The sequence below is a fragment of the Perna viridis genome, chromosome 7 (genome assembly GCF_037379345.1).
Source record: "Perna viridis isolate PV_CMFRI_1.1 ecotype Kerala chromosome 7, ASM3737934v1, whole genome shotgun sequence".
Lineage (NCBI taxonomy): Eukaryota > Metazoa > Mollusca > Bivalvia > Mytilida > Mytilidae > Perna > Perna viridis.
The window spans coordinates 1,749,633-1,775,647 of NC_142451.1; the positions used below are offsets into that span (position 1 = coordinate 1,749,633).

Here is a 26,015-nt window from a genome sequence, read left to right on the forward strand (position 1 = left end):
AATTCACTTATTAATGTTTTTTCCGTTGATTTTGGTCAAAATCAGGCAACTTATACTCCACACTGACTTGTAGTCCGGAAAATAGGGTAGTTTTCAAGATATCGGCTGAAAACTTTGGAAAAAAAAACCATTTATCATCTTTCAAAGGCAATAACTCTTATAAGCAGTCGTCTGATAACTTTAATCCCTGGAGACTTTTGTAGGCCTTATAATAAGGATTATTTTAGCAATTAAAAGAATTTGGCTAAACCAAATGGTTTTAGAAATATAATATGCAAAAAATTACTGTCTGACTATTCGGACTATACTATGTTCTATTTTTAGTAAGGACGCCATGTTTTTCGACAGATAAAAAATCCCCACATCAGTTCTATGCAGGGTACCCCAGGAAACATTCATACAAAGTTTGATTCCAATTGGTCAAGTAGTGTCAGAGGAGAAAATGTTGGAAAGAAATAACATTAAAAATAGCAAAAAATGATGAATAAAACAACAGCGTTCCAATGTCCCACTAAAAAAAAATAGTGGAAAACTTGAAGTTCACTGAAATTTTCCATGTCCAAGGTCATAACTACCATATTAAAAAGTAAACTCTGAGCACTATGTTGGGGTGGGGGTTGTATCAAAATTATTTATCAGAACAGAAATTTCAAATCACTTTATAAACCAGAAATTCATACCAAACATAGAATTATAAACCAAGAAATTGTAAGGAAACAAGGGTGAAATCTAAAGTTTTATTGTCAAGGACTTATTCTTGTTAAAACAGCATTTCTCAAGTTTACAGCATGTGATCTCAGGAATGGGATTCATATCAATTATTGATCAGTGATCAAATGAATGATTAATTACATTGCTATGGTTAGTCTTAAATCTTCCCTGATGTTAAATTAAGACCATGGAGTTAGACAGATCAAATCCTTCAGATCCTAATTATTACTGCAGTTTAAGTCTTCCCATAATGCATTATTTAGTGACCGATGTATATTTCTTGAAGGATTTTCTACAAAAGCCACAGACTTGGCTATTATTTCTATTTTTACATTGTCTCTTCATGGGAAGAATGATAGGGTCGGAAGGTCAATGGTGGATATATCTTTACTCTCAATATAGAGTGCAATTATATCTTTAATTGAGGCATTTATTTAATTAATAATAAGCAACACTGAAGATATATTAACATGTGATGTAATGGGTGTGACCACTTAACTGGCACGGTGATGTCAAAAAGTAGGACTAACTCTCAAGCACAATGTCTTACTAAATAGAACTGATCAACAAAAATCGGTGCAATAGATTCACCATGGCAAGCTAATAGAACAGGGTGAATATTTTTCAGGACTTAACAGCAGAAAATGAATGACAATCATATATCCATTAAATGCACATTAACAAAACTGTCTTAGAAAATCAAATGAAATCAAGCAAATAGAGGCATTATCCCTATATCATAGAGATATTAGATTATTCCCATGAGAGTGGAAATGCCATCAAATTATTCCCTTCTATGATCTTTATGCCTTATCCAATTCATAATGAAATCTTAAATGATTTTACACTTATGGAATATCTGTCTAAAATCTATTATGAGTATATTTTTATTGATTACTTCCCTTATTTTCAAATCTAACTTATATAATCTGTAAATGTAACAAGAATAGCAAGTTTCCTTTAATTTTTTAAAAAAAGTTTCTCATAGTATCATTGTCCAATTATCGTTTCTTTTCAGCACCCTCAATGACCCTACCCAATTGGCTGATTATTTAGGTCAATCTATTTAGCTATAGTCCTGCCTCATTGACGTACATTCCACATTCCTGCTTAATCAGAAGTTTAACATATCTCTAAAAAGCTACTAAGACTACTAAGGACCAATGGTACCTACGAACACTGTGCCAAAGTCTTGGAACATGGACTAGTTGTATCTGCCCCAATTGTACTTGCCAAGACTTAGCATGGACCATTTTAAATATTTGACTTATAAAGGATTTCTTACTCATATTTTTTTAATCCATCCTTACCTTAAACTACCAATGTAGTCCATACACCCAACATCTTGTTTTCTTCCTACAAAAGAAAAAAAAAACATATAATAACTTAATCCACACCAAGAGTTATCTCCCTTCTAGCCCTTTATCCTTCATCAACTTACTATTTAGGGCGGTAGAATATATGGTTAAAGAAGTTATCACAATGAAGTTAAATGTACTTAGTTTAATATCTTCTACTTAAGGTAAAAACTTGTGCAATCCTAACCAATATTACAGAAAGGAAATACATCACTTTACCAAGAGAAAAAGTCTTCCTTTATAAATCTACAATCTATAAATAAATTCACTGGAAAAAAGACTGATCTAATAACAGTCTTTACTTCAAACTAAGAATAACAACAGACAATACTGACTACTCAATAGAATGGTAGTAAAGTTAGGACAATAAGACATAACAAAGAGTCGGACAATACTGACTACTCAATAGAATGGTAGTAAAGTTAGGACAATAAGACATAACGAAGAGTCGGACAATACTGACTACTCAATAGAATGGTAGTAAAGTAAGAATAATAAGACATAACAAAGAGTCGGACAATACTGACTACTCAATAGAATGGTAGTAAAGTTAGGACAATAAGACATAACAAAGAGTCGGACAATACTGACTACTCAATAGAATGGTAGTAAAGTTAGGACAATAAGACATAACGAAGAGTCGGACAATACTGACTACTCAATAGAATGGTAGTAAAGTTAGGACAATAAGACATAACGAAGAGTCGGACAATACTGACTACTCAATAGAATGGTAGTAAAGTTAGAATAATAAGACATAACAAAGAGTCGGACAATACTGACTACTCAATAGAATGGTAGTAAAGTTAGGACAATAAGACATAACAAAGAGTCGGACAATACTGACTACTCAATAGAATGGTAGTAAAGTTAGGACAATAAGACATAACAAAGAGTCGGACAATACTGACTACTCAATAGAATGGTAGTAAAGTTAGGACAATAAGACATAACAAGGAGTTGGACAATACTGACTACTCAATAGAATGGAAGTAAAGTTAGGATGATAAGACAGAACAATGACTTGGAGAATGTCCTTATACTAACGACGAAGACTTTATCTGGTATGTTTCCCTGTCTTATCTCAAATTACCTGTTCAATATTGAACCTTTCCATCTTGTCTTTTGATGACTTTATCAATTTTAATTCAGACAAAATTCTATTATATTAAAGTCAAGAGCTGTCTTCATTGACTTATTGAACAATGGCTTTCAAATGTTTAATATAATAAATAGACGAATTCCATTATACATTTATACAGCTTCTTGCATAAATGAGGAACTTGCCATCAATTTATTATCATGGTTCTGAAAGTCTGCCGATTTACCATAAATCTAGCTAATTCTATGTTATCACATTCCATAAAAAGACATAGCTATTAATTCTGAATAAAAACCAATACACAGACAATATTAATATTGAACAGCTATGATATATAGCCATAATCTGAACATCGTATCTCCCCAATGCGAATCAAACCTCCCCTCGTCGACAGAAGATTTCATACCGATTTAATAATTCTATCCACAAGTGGTGATAGAAAATACCAACAAGGGACCATACTTTGGTTGTTAATTCAAATCATCATTGACTATAACTTCACACCAGACCCACTTTATGACAAAATGTCATATTGATAAAATTTGCTGTAGGAATGTCACCCATGGGATCTAGACCCAAACATCTATAAATACCAACTAGCTACTAAATGATCTTCCTCTACCATCTATTGAGAGTTGTTTTCAAATAAAAACTTTCATTTTATATACCTTACTGACAATGTATAACATTAAAGAAGTGTCTACCACAGGAACAATACCATCATTAGAATGAGAAAAGTCTGGGGTCAGATTACCAACAAACATTGGCTGTGTGTAAGCTGACAAAAACAAAACATTTTCCAATACTTATACTTAATTGGTTTTATCTGGACAAAATTATTGTTTAACAAAAATAGTTTACAACAAATTATATTCTACTTTTGACCTTAACAAATACAGGTAGAGTACACTTGTGTTTATATTTTATTCTTGGACTGCTGAGCTCATCCCAGTTTTTTTTTTACTTTCTATTTAATGATCTAGTCTTTTTGAATGTATGCTTGTGTTGAATTTATGTTTCATTATAACACTGTTCCACTCAACTCAGAATTTTAAGCTATTTGATAAATTTCAAATAAGAATTTTTGGCTTTGTTTATAAAGTGAAACCTTTTACAAGGAATTTTTTCTACAGTTGAAGCTCCATGATAACTGAACTCAAGAGAATAATGGACACATCTATACAGCCTTAAACTCTATATCTGTACACCCATTTTAAGTCAGGAACTTGGTCCATAGTGTTATTTCAAAAATAACTTGATTGTCTTATAAGAAAAGATGTTCACTTTAGCTAGGGTCAACAAGAACTTGCCACTATCCCTTATTGAAGTTAATATTTCACTGCTGGGGTCATTGCCTTATGTACATTTTCCCCACATCATTTTTGCTTCATGATCAAATTCAGTTGTTAGTGTGATACCTAATATACACTGTAATGTAGGAAACCTCTTTTTTCTTTTGTCCTTATATTACTTTTTAGTTTGATTTGTCATTGTTCAGTTACCATGGATTTCATTACTTTGTTGTCATGACCTTCCAGAGATTACTTAAAGGTGTGTTCACACTTACTGAAGACCATCCAGAGATTACTTAAAGGTGTGTTCACACTTATTGAAGACCTTCCAGAGATTACTTAAAGGTGTGTTCTCACTTATTAAAGACCTTCCACAGCTTACTTAAAGGTGTGTTCACACTTACTGAAGACCCTCCAGAGATTACTTAAAGGTGTGTTCACACTTACTGAAGACCTTCCACAGCTTACTTAAAGGTGTGTTCACACTTATTGAAGGTGTGTTCATACTTACTGAAGACCTTCCACAGCTTACTTAAAGGTGTGATTACACTTACTGAAGACCTTTTGGTGATCTCTGAAAGTACTTAATATTTTGTATTTAGGTTATATGCTGGTGCATTTGTTATGTTTCACCAAATCTGTTCATTTCCTATTTTTTCTTTTGAATGTTGATTATGTATAGAAAATGGTGAGTATATAACACACAGTTTTCAACCATAGGTCTTCCAAATGCATGCCTTTCATTTTATTTTCATTACCCTGAATTTAATAAAACCAGATTTTCTGCCTAAATAATTGATACAGGACCAAATACATGTTAATTCATAATATTTGTAGCAGTATAAAATAAACTGAAAGGCAAATTCATTAAACATTCACAGTTTTTCTTTTCATTTAATCAATGTGACATTTTATTCTGGGATAAACAGCCAGACCAAATCAAACATACAGTAATCCTTTACAATCCATATATTGAATCACATCAACGTCAACATTTAGTTGACGAACTGAGATTTTCAAATCTGTCTTTACATGTATAATCCTTGAATCTAATCATTAATATTATAAATGACGTCCTTTTTCCATATCTATTATGAAGTCTTGGTCCTATTGATTTAAAGGTAACATCTTGACTTAAATAATAATTCAAATCCTGCGATAAAGCTGTTTTCTAAACATGAATCGATACCTCAAGGTTTCAAGTCCCGACTCAAGCAATAAATGAAACCTAGTAACTCTAACTTGTCAGTCAAATAGTAACTAATGAATTGGGTCAGTGGCTGCAACTCAATAAATAACTTGAGAAAACCACACTTCCCATCGCTTCCATTATAGCTTTGTCCTGCATGATGGCAATCGACGATATCACAGGCAGAAATCTATTACATCAGAATCGTTTGTCAGAAATTATACAATTGGGTGACAAGGTTATCAATGAATACGCTTGCTATTTTGTTGTTCAATATCTTCAGGAAACAATATTTTCACTGTTCTAATAAATATGTTCAGATTGTGTTGCTTCTTCTTTCAGTCCAGCTACTTCATGGTTGGACCAATGTAATATTTGGTTTTAACTCATCATATATATATATAATTGATTTACCATCAGGGAGGGAATTCTTTTTGTTTGTTTTGTTTGTTCCATACACTTTAACTTTGAATTTTGGTAGCCAATTGGTAAATTCCTTCTATAGTAGAAGAAATTTAGTAGCTCACACTAAATGTTTGGGGCCATTTGCAAGTGGGTCCCTGCTAATTTCAGACCCTGTGATAATGTTTTGCAGTTATATTTTGATAGAATTCTTTACTTTTTACATACTAGGAACACAGAGTATAAAGAGCTTGCTTGTGCCTTACTTAAATATATTTAAAATGAAGCTTGATCTCACAAAAGTTTTGTACTTCCAAACATTTTCCATTATGCTAAACATGATATTTTAGTGCAAGTCTTATTTGAAGGTTTGAGACTGTGTTGTCTCAAGGTTACTTCTCTATTACCCCATGAATAATGCCTGAAGGTCATTTTTACATCACCCCTTGGACATTGTCTAAAGGCTGTTTTCCAAATACCTCTATCCAAAATTTTGTCCTTGTCCATTATTTCATGAAAAGCTTTTTTCAGTTTTTTCTCACAAGTTCAATGTTTTCCAAATTGGATGTTTATGTTCATTCATTAAATGTCTTAAACTTGCTTGGAAAAGATTCTCATATTCTATCATTAACGAAGTGTTTTCCATTAACAGTAAAACAAGAATTTCCCGTGGCAGTCAATATCTGTATCTCAGATCTTATATATGGAGACATTGCTAATTGGGAAATCCAGAAAATCTAATTTATATAATAAAATTGTCGCAAACATGCCATCAGTGATAGGAAATAGAAATGCTGCAACACTACATCCTAAAGAAATCTACTACATCATACAATAAATAGACATCAGAAGTCTTACAACAATGTTATAAAAATATTACTTTAACATTCCTGTGGTTAGGAATTGTTAGGAATTCTTTAGCTATAAATTTGTCCCTATTTCTATGACTTCCTAAGTTCAACAACTTTATGTCAGAACAATAACTGTTTTCAAACATGTACAATGTTCAGTTTTTTTGTGGAAATTTGTATGTTAAAGTTTTTAAATATTTCTTTTCAGAGAATGCAGGAGAACATATATTATGCTAACTGTTTTCATTACCAGAGCTATTTCAAGACAGAATTGGAAGTCCTTAACATTTATTTAGCATACAGACCATCTATTCACATTTGTGATGGAAGGGCCAGTATAGCTAATTTTCCTGTATACTAGTAGTCACAACTTGATACATTCTGTTGTATTGAATCTGATGGAATGTCTAAAGGCTTGGCTGGCCAATCTATAGGAGCAATACACATAACTAAATTAAGCCAAAATTTCACCATACAACATCTACATACACTTTACTGTACAACCATACAATGTACCTACATGTACTAGACTATCCTTGCATGCATGTACTATACTGTCCCTGCATACATGTACTAAACTGTCGATGTAAACAATGTACCTACATGTACTAGACTGTCTGTGTATACAATGTACCTACATGTACTAGACTATCCCTGCATACATGTACTATACTGTCAATGTATACAATGTACCTACATGTACTATACTGTCTGTGTATACAATGTACCTACATGTACTACACTGTCAATGTATACAATGTACCTACATGTACTACACTGTCAATGTATACAATGTACCTACATGTACTACACTGTCAATGTATACAATGTACCTACATGTAATATACTGTACATGTAACCTTACAATGATTCATGATGTCTGGTGACTGGTAACAAATGTAACTTTCTGCTGCAAATAAACTTAAGGAGTTCTATAAGGATAGCCTTTGTTACCATATCGTTATCATTTTAGTCGTAATCATAACTAAATTTGATCAAGTATGGAACTAACATAACAAGTTAGGGAACAATCAACTCTTGGAGGAGTCTGATATTGAAGAAATGATGTGATTGAAACCTGTAAGGAATCAACTATTTGACAGGATACAACCAGAATAGTAAATGACAAGGCTACAGACCTCTAGAATCTAATCAGAGAAGACGAAGAAAGGTTTGGTAGAGATCAACAAACAAAATTAAGTCAATCCTGACCTTACTGCACCAATGTAGTATGTCTATGCCTACAATTTTTATTATTTTAAACAAACATTACGCAAATTCCAATATTAAAAGAAATCAGGGCACATTGATATTTCGAGTTTTCCTGATCCTTTTGTAAGTCCATACTTGTCTTATTGTATTTGTCAGGGATTCATGAAATACATATATTTTACACACTGTATGTAGATGCCTGTATGCTGTTCATACCCTCATGGAAATAGAAGTGATTTGACCAATTTCTTGATAACAAGCATGACACTGCTTTTATTTCTCAGTGACTAAAATCTGATACTTTTCTGAATTTTACCTGTTTATCATAATTGACAACTAACACATTGATTTAAGGTGTTTTTTTTCCTTTTATCAGTAAACACTAAAATAATTCACACTGTGATTTTCCAATCAATGTTAATAAAGTAGTCAATTTTTCCAAAAGAATCAATTTTTATAATGGTGTTTTTTTTCATATTAATTAAAGATATCTTAACCAACTTCCAAAGTACATCAAACAGCTATAAAATTTGCTATTGATTGGGTCTTTTAGTTTTGAATTAATCTTCATCAACAGAACGTTTGCTAAACAATATTAACTGCAGCCCTGTTCAAATAAACTTCTAGTGTTTACTCACAATCATCTCGTCAACTCAGTGTTTCAGTAAAAAGTCAAGTCAATAACAACCTGTATCAATTACGTGATTCCTATTACTTGCCATTCAATACTGCTATTACCCACGGAACACGTATGTTTACGGGAAATTCAAGTTCCGGCTCTCTGTTTCTGTAACATTTATCATCCTTAGTTGGTAGAAAACTTAATCCTACTTAAAAACTTTGCAAAAGTGTAAGCTCAATAAAGCCTTAATCAGTTTTAGAAGAAAAGAAATATATAGCTTCCTGAATTTCTTAATTACATATATTCTTCACATTCTGGATTTATAACCAAAATTATTTTGGATACTACATCTGAAACTATTTAGTATTTCTGCAATATGATGTAATAAATATTAAATTAATGTTAGTTACTAACCTAAAAACTTCATAATGAGAGAATTTTCTTGGAAACTCTCCATTTTAATTTTACTGATAAATGGAGAAAAAAACCACCAGCAGATTACTAACAATACGAATGGCTACTAAATACCATGGAGAAAATATAGCTTCTTACTTCAAGAGTTTTTCAATGGTTTTGTATTGTTTCCCTATTTGTTTTTTTTAAATAGGTGCAGGTAGTAGCGACAGTGACTAATTAATAAGTGCAGTTAGTAGCAACAGTGACTAATTAATAGGTGCAGGTAGTAGCGACAGTGACTAATTTATAGGTGCAGGTAGTAGCGACAGTGACTAATTAATAAGTGCAGGTAGTAGCAACAGTGACTAATTAATAGGTGCAGGTACTAGTGACAGTGACTAATTAATAGGTGCAGGTAGTAGCAACAGTGACTAATTAATAGGTGCAGGTAGTAGCAACAGTGACTAATTAATATGTGCAGGTAGTAGCAACAGTGACTAATTAATAGGTGCAGTTAGTAGCAACAGTGACTAATTAATAAGTGCAGGTACTAGCGACAGTGACTAATTAATAGGTGCAGGTACTAGCGACAGTGACTAATTAATAGGTGCAGGTAGTAGCAACAGTGACTAATTAATAAGTGCAGGTAGTAGCAACAGTGACTAATTAATAGGTGCAGGTAGTAGCTACAGTGACTAATTAATAGGTGCAGGTAGTAGCGACAGTGACTAATTAATAGGTGCAGGTAGTAGCGACAGTGACTAATTAATAAGTGCAGTTAGTAGCAACAGTGACTAATTAATAGGTGCAGGTAGTAGCGACAGTGACTAATTTATAGGTGCAGGTAGTAGCGACAGTGACTAATTAATAAGTGCAGGTAGTAGCAACAGTGACTAATTAATAGGTGCAGGTACTAGCGACAGTGACTAATATAACTAAACCAATGAAACAGATGTTTAACAAAATACACTGGTAATGATGACATGGTTGGTTTCCATGAGGATCACCATCTGATTTTGTGGGGAGGAGGCCTGGCAGTTTTTGTAGATTAATATCTAGTATTAAAAAAATTGGAAATACATTATCTGGCCTCCACTACCTAGAACATAAAACCAATCTGGCCTCCACTACATAGAAAATAAAACCAAACTGGCCTCCACTACCTAGAAAATAAAACCAATCTGGCCTCCATATTCTAATGTACAGTATACTGAAAATAAATAATCTAGCTATAAAGCATTTGAAAATAAAATGTTCTACCCCAACCAAAAACTGCCAGCCCCTCCTTTTTCAGAATGAACTGTTTGTCTCCTAACTACATTGGTGGTACCCAGCACTGGCATTGGTTGTTTTCAGTAAGAAAGATGTATAAGTATGTCAGGTTTCCTAATCAATCAGGCCAAGGTTCTGTAAAACTTGAATAACAGGTCTGTGAATATTTATCTCCAAGTTAAATGAGGTAACATACTAATTGTCACTGTTCTACCAATAGAACATTAAGACATCACAATACCAACAGTTAAGAATATGCTAAGTATATCCTTCATGTTTTCAGGCAGTGGGGACTGGGGTTTCACATGGCATGGCAGAAAAACAGGACTCAATAGAAAGTAAATGTTTAACCTAACAAAATTTCAATTTATTATTTTGTTTCAAAGTGAACCTCCTATACATAATTTATATAAATACATATTTAAAAAAACACCAACTCTGCAATATTTCATCATATATGAACATGACATATTAGTTTGAAACCTTTAGCTGATTATTATGTTCTAGCCACAGTCTGATTTACAAGAAAATGAAGGACATGTCATTATGCTGACTACAGTTCATTACTACATGTTATCAGTTCCTGTGTTTCTTGTTAACTAAAGGGAAAAGTCTAATTAAGATAAATCTTTAAAATAAATTGAAGATTTCCAATTCCTTTTAAATCCCTCTTCACATTCTTTGATCTTAGTACAACTAGCATAAATCAAGCCACACCAAAATTAGTGATCGATTTGAGAGCTAATTAAAACTGAGCAGTTTCAAATTAAGATAGATATGTCCAACGATTTGTCAAGCTGTGGAATAGATGTCACCAAAAATGCATCATTATAAATCTTCTGGAAATTTATCTTAGAAAAGAAGTTCTTTACCCTAAGGGTCTTAATAATGAGATAAAAAACAAAAGAGAAGTATGTGTCCATGAAGCTAGCATCCAGATCTAACAGCTAGTAGTAAAGTTATACCAATAATTAGATAACATTAGGTATATTGAAAAAGTGACAAAACAAGTAAACACAGACCAATGGACACAGAACTACCCAAAAGGGAATATAAGCATCTAAAGTTTTGGCAACTGAGACCAGGCCTTTTTTACCTGCTAAAACTTATCTATCAGATTTAGATAATGTCTCCAAAAAGAGCAAAAGAAAATTAAAATCAAAAGGTTTGATAGAGCTCTGTCTGCAAAAATCAAATGATAGCTGCCTAATACAACAATAAATCTAGCACATATGACATTCTAGTGTATACAACTCTATGATCAGTGTGTCTATCAAATGTTCTACTGTCTGTAGGGATATGTATCTAGTCAATTATTTAAAACAATAAGAGATTAAATAATGATTAAATGATTCAGTAAAGATAAAAATTAAATTTGAGTCTGACATTTATCGTGATATAATATGATATAGTTGTCAATTTATTGATCCCTATGTAGAACACTTCCTTACAAAGTCTTCTATGGAAGCACTTGCAGAACATCACTTTTATTTTCACATTTTCTCTATCAAATTAGTATAGCTAATTCTTAGCACAGGGATGAAACTCCAGTACAAGATGTATAGAAATGAACTAATTGACTTTTCATTTTCCACAATGATTTTTGAGAATGGACTTAAGGAATCATAATTTTTCGAAAAAATATTTTCTCTGCTAATCTTATATAACCCTAGTACTAAAGCCCTGTCAGGAATTCACAGGTCTACAGCACCACAAAAGTACAATTAATCTGACAAGAATCTTTCTCTCTGGACCAGAATCTTTCTCCATCATCTTTACATGGTTGTTTTACATCAATAATCTCTGATCCTTGCTGATCGCAGATCAGTTAATCATATTTGGCCAATCAATCCTCACGAAACATCACACGTCTCACCCAATCACATCCACTGATCCTCCGTCAAAACAATTGATTTTTCTCCCTTGTCCATATATAAATAATAAGTTAATATAAATCTTTTAAGGTTTAGTGACCATGAATAGGGTGTTAAGGATGTAATGTTCCTATACTGTTCTACAATCCTTTAAGCTCTAGACAGCTTCAGTAATGATACATTTATCTATAAATAGGATTTTCTCTGATGCTTAGCTATGTTCCTTTAATATACAATTCATAAAGGATTTTTCTTTGAAGCTAAAGTAATCCTATTTGATAGTGAATTCATATAGACTGCTTTTTGATGCCAATTAGATACATATATAAATGGAAGTCTTATAGTAATGTCACTGATTGTGAAGAAATTTAGAGAACTTCTATGATAGATCGAACACTATCTTAACAATTCCAAAAACCTTAAGTAAAAAGTCTATAAAACTTGTCAGATTTCTATTGTAGGTCCAGCCATTGAAGTCTGAGAGTTTTCCTGATCCTTTTGTAAGTCCATACTTGTCTTATTGTATTTGTCAGGGATTCATGAAATACATATATTTTACACACTGTATGTAGATGCCTGTATGCTGTTCATACCCTCATGGAAATAGAAGTGATTCGACCAATTTCTTGATAACAAGCATGACACTGCTTTTATTTCTCAGTGACTAAAATCTGATACTTTTCTGAATTTTACCCGTTTATCATAATTGACAACTAACACATTGATTTAAGGTGTTTTTTTTTCCCTTTTATCAGTAAACACTAAAATAATTCACACTGTGATTTTCCAATCAATGTTAATCAAGTAGTCAATGTTTCCTAGAGAAACCTCATGAATTAAAAACCCAGCTAAACTAGATATAGTTTCACCAAAAACCTAGCTTAACTGGACATGGTTTCACCAAAAACCCTAGCTAAACTGGACATGATTTCACCAAAAACCCAGCTAACCTGGACATGGTTTCATAAAAAAATAAACATTGAGTATTGAGGAAATCAATGATCTTTGCCCTGAAATCAAGACATAAAATGCACCATGGAGTACAGAATGATACAACTAAAGAGTTCAAAACTTCATACAGTTCTCACTTTGGATTGTGATTGAATGTTGACACAACCCAGGTTTTCAAAACACAGTAACAGTGGTCATGAAATTGGACATTAACCTTATGGTCAAACATAAAAAATCTAAATACACAGAGTTGGTTTTAACATATCCATGCACCTTTGGAATTCAATTTTTTCTTATAATGTCTACTTTCGATCCCTATGGAAAACCAGGTCAAAATCCAAAATCTAATACAGATTCAGCATGATATGATTTGAGGCTTCCATGTCAGGGATGGGGCTATTTTTACTCACTTGTTGATAAAGCACCATGTTGTAATATCATTGATGTCTCAACCAACAGGTGTGACTTCCTACTTTGAGCAATTCATGTTTCAGAGCATCTACATAACATAGCTGACTCTCTGTCCTTTTCAAATATCCCTTGTTTTCAGTTTCATTAAATCTCCCCAAAATTTTCAAGACTAAAAAAAAATATAAAAATATGAAAACATGTGAAGTTGAACAAGAAATATGTAACTTATACAAAGTTTACGAAATATCTATCTTGCTTGAGAATTGATCCAAACCTTTCGATGTGATATTTAACTTTATGCTACAATTTCATTGAGATCCATTAAAGTTATTGTCTGGAAACAGAGTCCATGAATGATGATGATGCCCACAAAGATTAAGACAATGAAGACATCACCATACCATTATGGGATACAATGTTTTGTGGTTATGTGAAACTAAAACCATAAAACTGGTACTATTTTTTTTTCTATATTGCAAACCCTTCAACTAGACAGATGTTTCTTTAGTCCCCCCCCTGAAAAAAACAAGTTCTAAATTCCCATTAACATATATTCCCAGAGAAATGGCATTTCATTGTATGATGCAAAGAACTCAGCAGGAGGTTTAATTATGTAATAAGCTAAATGATCTGAAGTACTCAATAACCTTGTTTCTTGAACCTGAAATACTGAGAGTTTCTACAGCAAAAAGTCTAAAACATGGCCATTAAGACATTTAAGATTGCAACTGCTGAGAAACAAGAAAAAATACCTCCACATCAAAGATCTCCCTCTGTCTACAGGTCATGATACACCATGAAAGTAGTACATCACATGCCTACCTTAATACAACATTTTCACTGAATGCACTATGTATGATACACTATGAAAGTAGTACATCACATGCCTACCTTAATACAATATTTCCACTGAATGCAGCATGATACACCATGAAAGTAGTACATCACATTCCTTCCTTAATACAACATTTCCACTGAATGCACCATGATACACCATGAAGGCAATACCTAACTTCCTCTAGAATGCATTTAAACTGTTACATTGAGTGCAGCATGATAAAACTTTAAATGCTTATGAACTAGAAAAACAAATTTGTGGGGAAACCCTATGAATTCTTAAATTATTGCTTTGGACTTCAACTAAATTCCTCACAGATGAATCTACCAATAACCTTTTGATTGCAGAATGAAAACTCAAGCTAAGATTTTTAAAAAGTGATCTTTCAACTAGTGTTCAAGTTTCCACAAGGAAACATAATGACACTGGATATTTTTTATGTCATTATTTTTGATTCCATAATTTATTATGATGTAGAAAATCAAAACATACAGACAAGTCATGGAAAAAGTTCTGCTAAGCAAATACCAAATAAATTACTTCTTGCAAAATGAAACTTCTGGTCTTTCATTCCTCTTCTCTTGTAATCACCACAGGGTAAAATAAGAAAATGAAAGTAAAAATATCGCTATAAACCAAGATGACATTAATGTGCCCATAGAAGCAGACTTAAGATTTTAATAACAACTCTACCCAACCATTACAATACCCAATCTACCAAAGTCATAAAACCATCTGTTTTAACACTTTAATCTATCCATTTTATGAGTAATCCTGACCCTGACTTCCTCATAAGGATACTAAACTGAAAACTCGGCAATTGATTTCCAGGACCATGTCTATATATAAATGATAAGAAACCATAAATCTTAACAGTTAGTTGAACCAGGGAATGGGTGCTAAAATCCTAATGTTCATTGATTGTTTTATTGCAGATCTCAACACAAGCCAATAATTAACTGTTGGATTTATTGTCTATCAGGGGGGCTATGAATTGTTCCTTGTTTTAGTAAACTGATTAGATTTCCTAGACCTTACTACATGTACCTAGGTTCAGGTTATGAATCTTTTTTTATTTGGATAGGGAACTGATCAGATACCTGGAGGCCGTGAACTCACTACCAGTGTTCAGATTGTGAATCTTTTATATTTGAAGAGAGAACAGATTAAGAATTCTGAATCCCTAGAACTCACTACATGTACTTCTGTTCAGCTATTCCTGTTCATGCTGTGTTCATCAGAGAGCTGACAACTTTAACTATTTCTTTGCAAATTTTTCTTCAGGTTTGGCCACAACCACAAAAACATTTTCTTTTTCTCATGCAATCAGAAACCTTATCTCTAAAATTTCATTGTAACTTACAGAATAAAAACAGAATGTCTATTTGTAAGCAACTTCTAAAATTTATCAAATTACAATGGAAAAAAGTTCTGCATCTTTTAAAATTTATTACAGGCAATTTTCTGCAGCAGAAATACTTGATATTTAATATTTTCCTTTTTTTTTTAAATATTTATTACACATCATTAACATATAATTTTGAACACCTGTACATGTAAAGCTACAAGTAATTTCATTTGAGCTAATAAAAGTAGATGGCTTTAACAATATTTCAATACTTTAAAGATTACAAATATTTTACTACAAAATATCACATTTACATACATGTAAATATAAATTCCCTATACATGAACAAGAATATAATTTTAAAAATATTTCCACCTTGCACACTTTTTAGTTCCCATTGTCAAGGGAAATAACTGTTGATAAGATATCAGAAACAGAAACCTTCAACTAAAATACCATGAACAGATGTTACCACACATAAACCATCCCAATCCATGTTTCAGTATAATAGATTGGTAATAGTAATTTCTATGACGCATGTAATTAATGCAAATGCAGGGAAAATGCACCATATTAAACCTTTCTATGATGGGGTATAAAGATGCCAGGAGTACTGCGATAAAAATTATCAAAACCCTGCCATTGAAATGGAGTTCTGAAGATAAACAATGGCACAGTAGCTTGCTGGTGATACAATGGTTCTGTTTCATGGCCTTGTGATAAAAATGCCACCAATATTAATCTTCCTATCAAAAACCTATTATCTTTTGACAGTAAGAAACTGAACTTCTGTTTTCAAGTTATCATACAACAAAAAGTTTATAAAAATACATACTACATTCATCAATTGTAAAAGAATTTTTCACACATTACATAATAAAATCTCAAAAATAGATCTGTGTACAGTTATACAACTAACTACATCAAATTTAAACAAACAAAATGATAGAAAATTTACAAAATTCCAGATGATCAGAGAAAATCAGCATCGTCTCTCATCAGTGTTAGATAAGGTGCATGATCAGTGTTTGAAGGAAGTGATACACTTGACATTAGCTTGCTTCAAGGTCAACCAGGGCTATTTATCATTGGGTTCTAGGTGTAGGTGTATAGAGAATGGATAAAACAGACAACTAACACAATTATCACAATTTGTTAAACAAATTAATCCATAAAGTACACCAATTAACTGTTAATTATGTCTTGTTCTAATCAAAAAGGCGAATGACATAAAGATTATTAATAGAATAAGTACAAGGTCACTTCAATACTGGGCGACCTCCCAATATTCCTCTTGTTTTTTATTCCAAGGAGGTATTACAGTGTAGTAGCAAAACACTTTTTCTTAAAAAGATTTCTATTTTAAAAATACAAATTGTTTTATGTCACCTGACAGTTCAACAAATAAAGGTACAGTTCTGACCCATCATAAAAAAAATCAAGGTCAAGGTCTGACAATGTTCAGCCAAGATATTTTGTCTATCACAGAATAGTCCAAGGTCAAGTCCAACATCAATCATGTCAAAATTTACTTAATGTCTTGCTACCAACATTTACAGCTTATGACAAAAAATCCAGTTTTGAATTTGAAGAAGTGGTTTAACTAGTCAATTTAGGTTTCCACAAAGTCACCAGACAATTAATGTCACTCATTAATACAAGGTTAAGTTATTAGCTAATAATTTCACAAACACAACATTGTCACATCAGTCACCTGCCAACCATTACTATTGAGTTGAAACAAGTAGAGATAATTCACCTTAGCTTCAAGGTTAAGGTCAGTACCCTCATTTTTTTCTGTATTGTTGTTGTCCTGGATTTCTGCCTGATTCATTCCTAGCATTACCAACCTCTGCAGCACCATTCAACGAACAACACTGGAACGGCATATCATAAACAACACAAAATGGGTGTTTATATTTAGTATTTCATGTGACTACTGTTACCAGTGAAGGTTTACCAGGTATTTTGGCTGACCTTATGCAGAGGGGAAAACCTAAGCTTTTTCAGACTTTTGTTAACTCTATTTTATGATATAACCATACATGTAGATAGTAGATGTATCCTTCCATTGACAGGACTGTTAATCTGCCATCATGAATCAAGTTCAGTAGTGTTGTTTAACTGGCTCTCCGTTCGTCATTTTTAGTAATTTTTGTATAATTATTTAATATGCAATAGAGTGCACCAAATAATAATAGGTTTTTAATGTGTTTAATTTGTAAGAAATTGATTATGGATGATAAGATAATCCAATGTTGGGGTGCTACAGAGTGTGATTTATAGCAGTGATAAAGCCAATCACCCATCATAGATTTATCTTTACACAAGAGCTGAAACATTGTTGGAAACGTGAGAATGGTATATACTATAATATGTTATTTCTTAGCTGGAATGGATCCTAGCATCGGTTTTCACAATCATCAAAGAGAAAACAATGTCTTTTTTTATAAACACATGGGATGTCATTTCTAGGGTTCTGTAAATTTTTGAATTATTACAGTGTACAATAAATCAGACAAAATTTGCCTCTTGTGAAAAATTGCTATTCATTATCAGTCAATATTTTAGGCTTCTCTCTTCCAAAACTTTCCCTGGTAAAACTAAATTCTGACAGAGAAAAACATATCTTAATACATGAAAATAAAAAAACAACTTTTCATTGCTACCCCTGCAAATATTTCTAATTTGCATGGACTTAAATCATTCACACAGTGACAATGATAACAGTGTCAAAATAAGCTACAAGGAGTTTTCAGCATGTTTTGACTTGAGGCAGACATTGCTTTAGTTTTGCTTTAATTGTTTCATGTCTCACAAGATTTCCATGAAACTTGACAGACTTGCAGTCATATTGATTGACAATTTTTAGATGTTTTATGGTCATCATCATGAACTCTTGGATCATTATGGTGTATCTATCTGCACCATGAAAACTGATTTATTCAACGGGTCATAGTTTTCCTTTCCTTGTTTGTCTACCCCGGACTTGACTTTTTATGAGCAACTCGGCGGGTGTTTCTAGAAAAGCAGAGGACACTTACCCTACCAGTGCACCTGGTCCATGCTCCCAGTTTTTAGTGGAGTCCGAGTTGCTCATTTGCTTTTGTTACTTTGTATGTATGATTTTAGTTATTTTATGTTCTTTGTTGTGTATGTCTGTTTTCCATGACTGGTCTTTGTCCCTGGATTGCATTCTTTTGATTACCGCTATAACCTTGGTTCCCTTGATTACTCTTTTTGATGTGTACCAAAAAAAAGAGTTAATGTAAAAGCATATATTTTTTTCAAAATCAATACGACTCATCTAGTTATTCCAGTAAAAGCTGATTGTAAAGGATCACAATGGTTACATCATAATACAAAACCTTAAAAACAAGAATGCATGGTTATTTTTAAAAGGATTTGTTTTGTTTTGTCAGGTACAACAGGTACTCCTTTTAAGATGCTATGGGCTAGATGATTTCTTTTTTTTTCCTGATTTTTTACATACCAGTACAAGGCATTTATACAGGAACATATTTGGACTAATATCCGTCACTCAAAACTTCCTTACTTTATCTGACTAAGGTAACAATGGGTTATCTCGTATAGATAAAAGAGAGACAATGATAAGTGTCCTTTAAACCACTCATCTTTAAATGTAGCTCGTTTTAAAAGAAAATCAGGTCAACTGATAACAAAATATGGGAAAAAACAACAAAAATTGATTAAAACATTCAAATCTATAAGCATGGCTGTTGAAATTTGGTGCATAAAATTGGTAAGGGTAAAGCTACAAAGATACACCATTGTCAAATCCTTAAGGTCTGTATGGTTGTTCGAATCATGCTACATTTTCAGCTGATATCAAACAGCATTTCAAGATAAAAATAAAGAAGTAGCAGTGACTGTCACTATTTTATCACTTGCTATGAAGAAGCAATGAGAATTTTATTTAAGTGCTATATATTGTCTTTGTGTAAAACACTGCTCATTCTTTGTGTCACCCACTATAGGAAGTAACGCCTGTAATTGTCATGATAAATACAGTATAGTAAGCAGTACCAATAGATTCTATGACAACAAAAGACACTTTGCCAGATTCATTGAGAGGTTTTACTAAGCTCCAGAACTATAATAGTCTATCAGCATTGAGAGCACCCTTATTATGTTCTTTTGTTATGAAAGTCTAGTAAGAAATACCATCATTAAAGCCAGAAATCATGGTATCAAAATCTGGTAAGTTTAAACAATGGAGCTATTAATTTCATCCCTGTAACCTTCAACCATTTATTAATGTAACCTGTTTCCTTCAACAGAACAATGCAACACAGGTTATATTTGACGTCAAGAAACAGTAGCACACCAAGATAAATACCAGAATGGCTCTATTTATATCAGAACTGTGGAAGACACGGAAGGCCCATTTGAAAAGGCATTATTATATTGGAACAATCCTAAACATATTAAATTTAGAAATAAAAGCAAAACCAATAATAAATATCCCTGTTTCATAAGTACACATGTATACAGAATGAGTTTCATGGTAAAAGCTTTTGGTAGACAACATAAAATCTGTTAAAAATGCTGGTTTAACTATGACCATGATGTAGTAGTGACTTCTAACCAGAGACATTCATATCAAATTATGACTTGACCTGATAACTTGAAGCTTTCCTGTTATTGTAACTGAATCAACAAAGTAAGTACCAGTTTTCAGGTTTACATTGCAACTAATGACAAGACCAACAAAGTAAGTACTTAAGATTTCCCGTTGTTGTAACTAATGACAAGACCAACAAAGTAAGTAACTTACAGCTTTCCTGTTGTTGTAACTGATGACAAGACCAACAAAGTAAGTTACTTACAGCTTTCCCGTTATTGTAACTAGTGACAAGACCAACAAAGTAAATTACTTACAGCTTTCCCGTTATTGTAACTAGTGACAAGACCAACAAAGTAAGTTACTTACAGCTTTCCCGTTATTGTAACTAGTGACAAGACCAACTAAGAATAAAAGTCTAGCATTGGACCAATTGTAGATACACTGTGAGCCATTGACCATTGGAGTCAGACACATGTAAATCAATTAATAATTAACATTGATAAGTTAATAGTCTTGTATCCATAGACAGTCTTAAGTAGAAAAGCCAGAGTAACCAGTGGAATATACAGACAGTCTTAAGTAGAGAAGCCAGAGAAACCATAATAAAGCTGGACAGGTGACAAGGAGGTCTAGTAACTAAACATCTGATGCATTAAGTCAACATGTCACACTGAGAACTGGTGAAAAATATGTTATACAGAGTACTGACGTCAACAAAAAATGGAATCATTTAGAAATAAGTGAACTTACTAAAAACTAACCACAACAGCAAAAATGGCTATAGTAACCTAGATTACCATATGTTAATTGAATTTTAGTTAAGTGAACTGGCAACATTGGAGCGTTGGAAACCCTTGTACAAAATGGTGTCCGTTTTAGTAGAAAGAGTAGAGAAAACTATTGCACAAAACCGAATCAGGGCAAGAAGCCATTAATAGACAAGGTAGCCATGGAAACTGGAGGTTTATTTTACATCAATGAGTCAATGTTTTGGGAAAGCCATCTAACTGAACTGTTGACAGGGTGGTCATGGAATCAGCACAGAGGGGTAAAATTTTACATTATAAACTAATTGTTTAGTAATCTACCATGAAAAACATATGTTAATTTCTACTTCACTCTTTTTGTTTAGTATACTACTGCTATGATGAAAGAATTCCTTCAAAAAGTCTGTGAAACACAAATATTGTGTGTAGTAAAGATATCAATAACAACTGTATATCCTCATATGACTCTTCCTATTAGTCATGTACAATGTAGAAGGTAGAAGTCATGGATACAACCCATACACTGATTACAATTGTTTCCTTCATGATTTTTTTCAGGTATCTCAAAATATATGGATCATAGAGATTGCTAGCTCAAAAGAAAAACATTTATGCATTTCCTATTTTTGCTCATTATAATTTTTTTATTTGGAGAGAATTCTCTAAGAGTCATTGCTTAAATCTGTCATTAAGGGGAGAGCATTCTGCAAAGAGAGATCATGGTAATTGCAAGAAGGAAGAGCATGGTTTAAGAAACATGACCTACATCTGTTATTTAGGTGAGCACAATTTAATGAACAAAAACACTAATGAAAATATGTAGACAAATAACAACCCAACTGTGTGGAGTAACATTGGTGTTATTGTCATATACCTCTCCAAACATATGGAAAATACATACAACAGCACCACACATGCCAATTATTATAGAGAAATTAAAATTCCAATGCAAGCAGATCTGAAACTCCCTGGTGTTCTATAATAAATAAAGAATAGAACAGATGTACATACAGAGACTGCCAAATCTAAACAGAAATGTTCTGTAGCTGTTAAAAGTGTACACAACCCACCATGTCCCTGTAGATAGAACTGCCAGTTTATACAAACAATCCACATGCTTCACCAGCATCAATGAATGGATGGTTTACTCTTAACTCTCTAGTTTGTAAGTGTGCCCTGAGGCTGACAGTTTATACAAAAATCAGCATGTTTCTCTGGAATGCAAAAATATCAACTTTGCAAAGGTTAGATCGGTCTACGACTATCATAAATAGACAACAAATGATAAGGTGTTCTATCGAAACAGAATCAGGCAGTTTGTCAAAATCACATACAGCAACTCATGGTAGTCCGGTCAAGGTTGTAATAAGTGGTAAAGTACAGATATCAAGATATATACAACAAGTACTTCAACAAATCAAATGATACTGACATTAAAGCTAGAAACAACCAGATACAAATTCAAAGATTATCAATAAGAAAGTACTGCCAAACCAGTAATGAAACCCAGAGGTGCAGCCAGGCACTGAAGCATGGCACTGAAGACCTCCTTGAAACCATCAAGCCAGCAAACATGAATTTTTTTTTAACTACTCTGTGTATAAAGATTTTTGACAAAAGTTGTAGTGCCTAGTCTTCAAAGGAACTTCAAACCAGAGACATAAAGACAGATCGATGGTGACAAAGAGTTTAACAACATGTACATGTATTTAAATACAGCTACTTTTAAGAATCAAGTTTTACATATACAGGATAAAAGGCAAAACAAATTTCGTCAAATGGCTATCCATCAAACCAAACCTATCATTTGTCAAGTACAAAAGCAATCTTATCAGTCAATGTTAATGGTTTTTGTCACAGATATTTATATGATTGTTGTTTTTGCATCAACTTCATTTCATTGTTTAAATTCAATTGAAACATATAAGTTGGATACAAGTCTATATAAGGGAAGATAATTAATCTGAATAAAAAATTTGGGGCAATGTTCCCACTAAAAGTGATTAAATTTTTATATTATTTACAACCTTAGTATTTGTTAATATCAAATGGCAGTACTTGACAAATCTGGACGAGGATCAGAGATGATTTTATATAATTATGCTTTAAATATTAACAAAAACTTAGAAGTACATTCATTCCAAACCTCCACCCACCAATCATTTAAAAATCAAAATGCAAATAAATCATTCCTTTCAATATACATTTTTTTTAAATGTCTATGTTATGTAATTATAAAACATCAGCCACAACAAATGTCTAAGGTAAGTGAGTTCACGGAGCTGCAAATATTATAAAAAAAGCCATTAGTTCTCATACTCCTATAACTATGCAACAGGTTTGTGTTTCATTGTTTTTATAGCTTCATCAGTCACAGACTGTAAAATTTATTTTTATTCTTATAGTGTAAGGAGGAGATAACTCTAGATAAAAATCCTAAAACATCAAAATTTAAAACTACATTGAAGTTTCATGCCTAGGAAAACCTTCTGACACATATCATTATAATCAAAATTTACATGTAAAGCTAAATTACTTGTTTAAAATATCTTTCTAGTAATTATTTGCAAATTTCAGTCATTTGAAAATAAATTGAGCATTTCAGGTGGACATAAATTTTTTGATTGATCTTTGAATTGAAACTGTAATCTTCTATCTATAAAGCAAAAGTTGATTTTTACAATTTTTGTAAAAATGATTCATCATACAGCCTTTAACTACTAAATATATGTTTTTCATTCATTTTTCCATCTGACCTATTCAATTTTCTGAAAAGTTCTTTCTCTTCAGACCAAACAGAACAATCACCAACAAGTTCACTGTTTATTATTCAAATCAAAAATAGGATAAGAACTATTTGTATTGTACAATGCAAGATTAAAAATTTTAATATTAGCTCTTAAGACCCAACAAAAGACTTGAAAGTGGCCAATCTAAGCATAGCCCCAGCACAACTTCTATAAAAACATTATTTTTCAATTTAACTCATTATTCATATACTTAAGATATAATTTACTTTATGAGTTTATATAAACTCAAATATTTTCCTTTCTATATAAAACCACTCCAGCCTTAGAAAACATATTTACTCAGCAAACAGCCAACAATAAATCTGTATAGGGTTATATTTGTCACAATCATTGTCCACCAATCAAAAGCCTGTTTACATATGTAACCTATATTTCATGTGAAAAGTAAATGACAATTCTGTGGCTATTTGTTTTGGTATAGATATGTGAAGGTTTGCCTACAGTCTGTTATTGTTTTATGTCAGTTCTGTTCTGGGCCACTGATTCACTTAAAGTGTGTATTGGCATCAGAGAAGATTTTAGAAGTGTGAGATATGTTTTATGTCCTAAGGACCATCTTCTGAGTACTTACTGTTATATTAACATAACAATACTAATGTTTTTGTAACAAATTTATTTCCATGACATGACTACATGTACTCTAGTTTAATCATAGGCATGAATGGTTAACAGTACATGTATGTGGCAAAGGGCTTAAAAATATTTTCAATCTAAAGGAAAAATAACCAAATTCCCTAAAATGTTAGATTCTTGTGATCTTTTAAAATTTTTATTCTTAATTTTATAACCCAGTAAAAAGTTCCCAAACATCCAACACCTGTATTGTTAGGCTATTTTAATGAATAAAGATAAAAAAAGGGCTATTTTAATGAGAGGCAGTTACCATGATGACACTTTTAAATAATCAATACATTTCCTTTTGAAATAATACATGTATATTCTACAGAAGAAACTCTAAACCAGTATCTTATTTCAGTGAATTAACTTGTACATTAAAATTCAGTATCTTATTACAATGAACAATCTTTCATGATTGATACATGTAGTAACCATAGCAGTACATGTATTCAGTATGTTCTACATTCTTTATTTTGTGGTGAGTTGAATATGCACTTCTGAGGGGTATGGCTTGGGTAGAAAAAAAGAATTTCCTCACAGAAGTGTATGTTTAGCATGCTCATTGAGTTCCCCACAGGGTCTATAGTATAGTTGTTGTACATGTATTGATTCTAACTCTATGACAAGCCAATTATGACCAACAAAATAGCCTTTCAAGAAATTATCACCTTATCCCTATAAAGTAATAGAGATATCTGACCTTTGCAGTATATGGACACAATACATGAACAAATGACATGAAATTGACAAGATCACACCTTTAACGACTTGGGAATGACAGGTAAATAAGGAGGACAATAATAGTAATAATCACCTGTCAGATAAACAGGTGTTCCTGTCTGTCAATCAGGTATATAGATAATATTTCATATTCAAATCATTCTCCAGATAAATCTGATGTAAAGAATAGGAATACTCCAATAAGAATGATTCTACATTGTTTATCACCAGACAAATGATAGTTTTCAAACCTTTAACACTACTTGTTTTAGTTAAATGTTTCTTTAAATGTTTAGAAATATTTTTTTTATAATTAGGTCTGATTTATTAAATCCATGAAAAATTTAATGCCAAATTTATTGAACTTCATTTGAATGTCGTGTGTTGTGCGAATTCAAATAATGAAACTGTAAAATCACATTATTTTTGTCAGACTTATAATTTTTGTCTGTCAAACTAACAAAACTTGCAATTCCAAAGGACTCTATATTTCACACTGTCTTTTTTTTTCAATCCTTCCTTTTAAAGGAAACCTTTCCATAACAATTATATTTTTTTCAATTTGTTCAGGTTGGGAAAATGTGTCTGGTTTGTTCAATGTGCAAACAGGTTATGCTGTTAATAGCAATAAGATGTAATAAATGTATTATGTAATAGATGTAACATGTATTTACTGTATTATG

The 26,015-nt window shown here is 32.3% G+C and overlaps 1 protein-coding gene across 6 annotated transcripts in view; it reads right to left on the minus strand.

Annotated features, from left to right (window-relative positions):
• The window catches only part of LOC148610906 (poly(rC)-binding protein 3-like), a 101,164-nt gene that overhangs the window by 63,228 nt on the left and 11,921 nt on the right, over positions 1-26,015 (minus strand). For 4 of the 6 annotated variants that reach the window (XM_088590807.1, XM_088590817.1, XM_088590815.1 and 1 more), the window contains exon 2: positions 2,022-2,067. The gene's annotated coding sequence lies outside the window, so the exon portion shown is untranslated. Of the gene's footprint in view, positions 1-2,021; positions 2,068-2,152; positions 2,186-13,642; positions 13,661-26,015 lie in introns of those variants that run through there. The other 2 variants (XM_088590809.1, XM_088590808.1) reach the window with 2 other exon arrangements.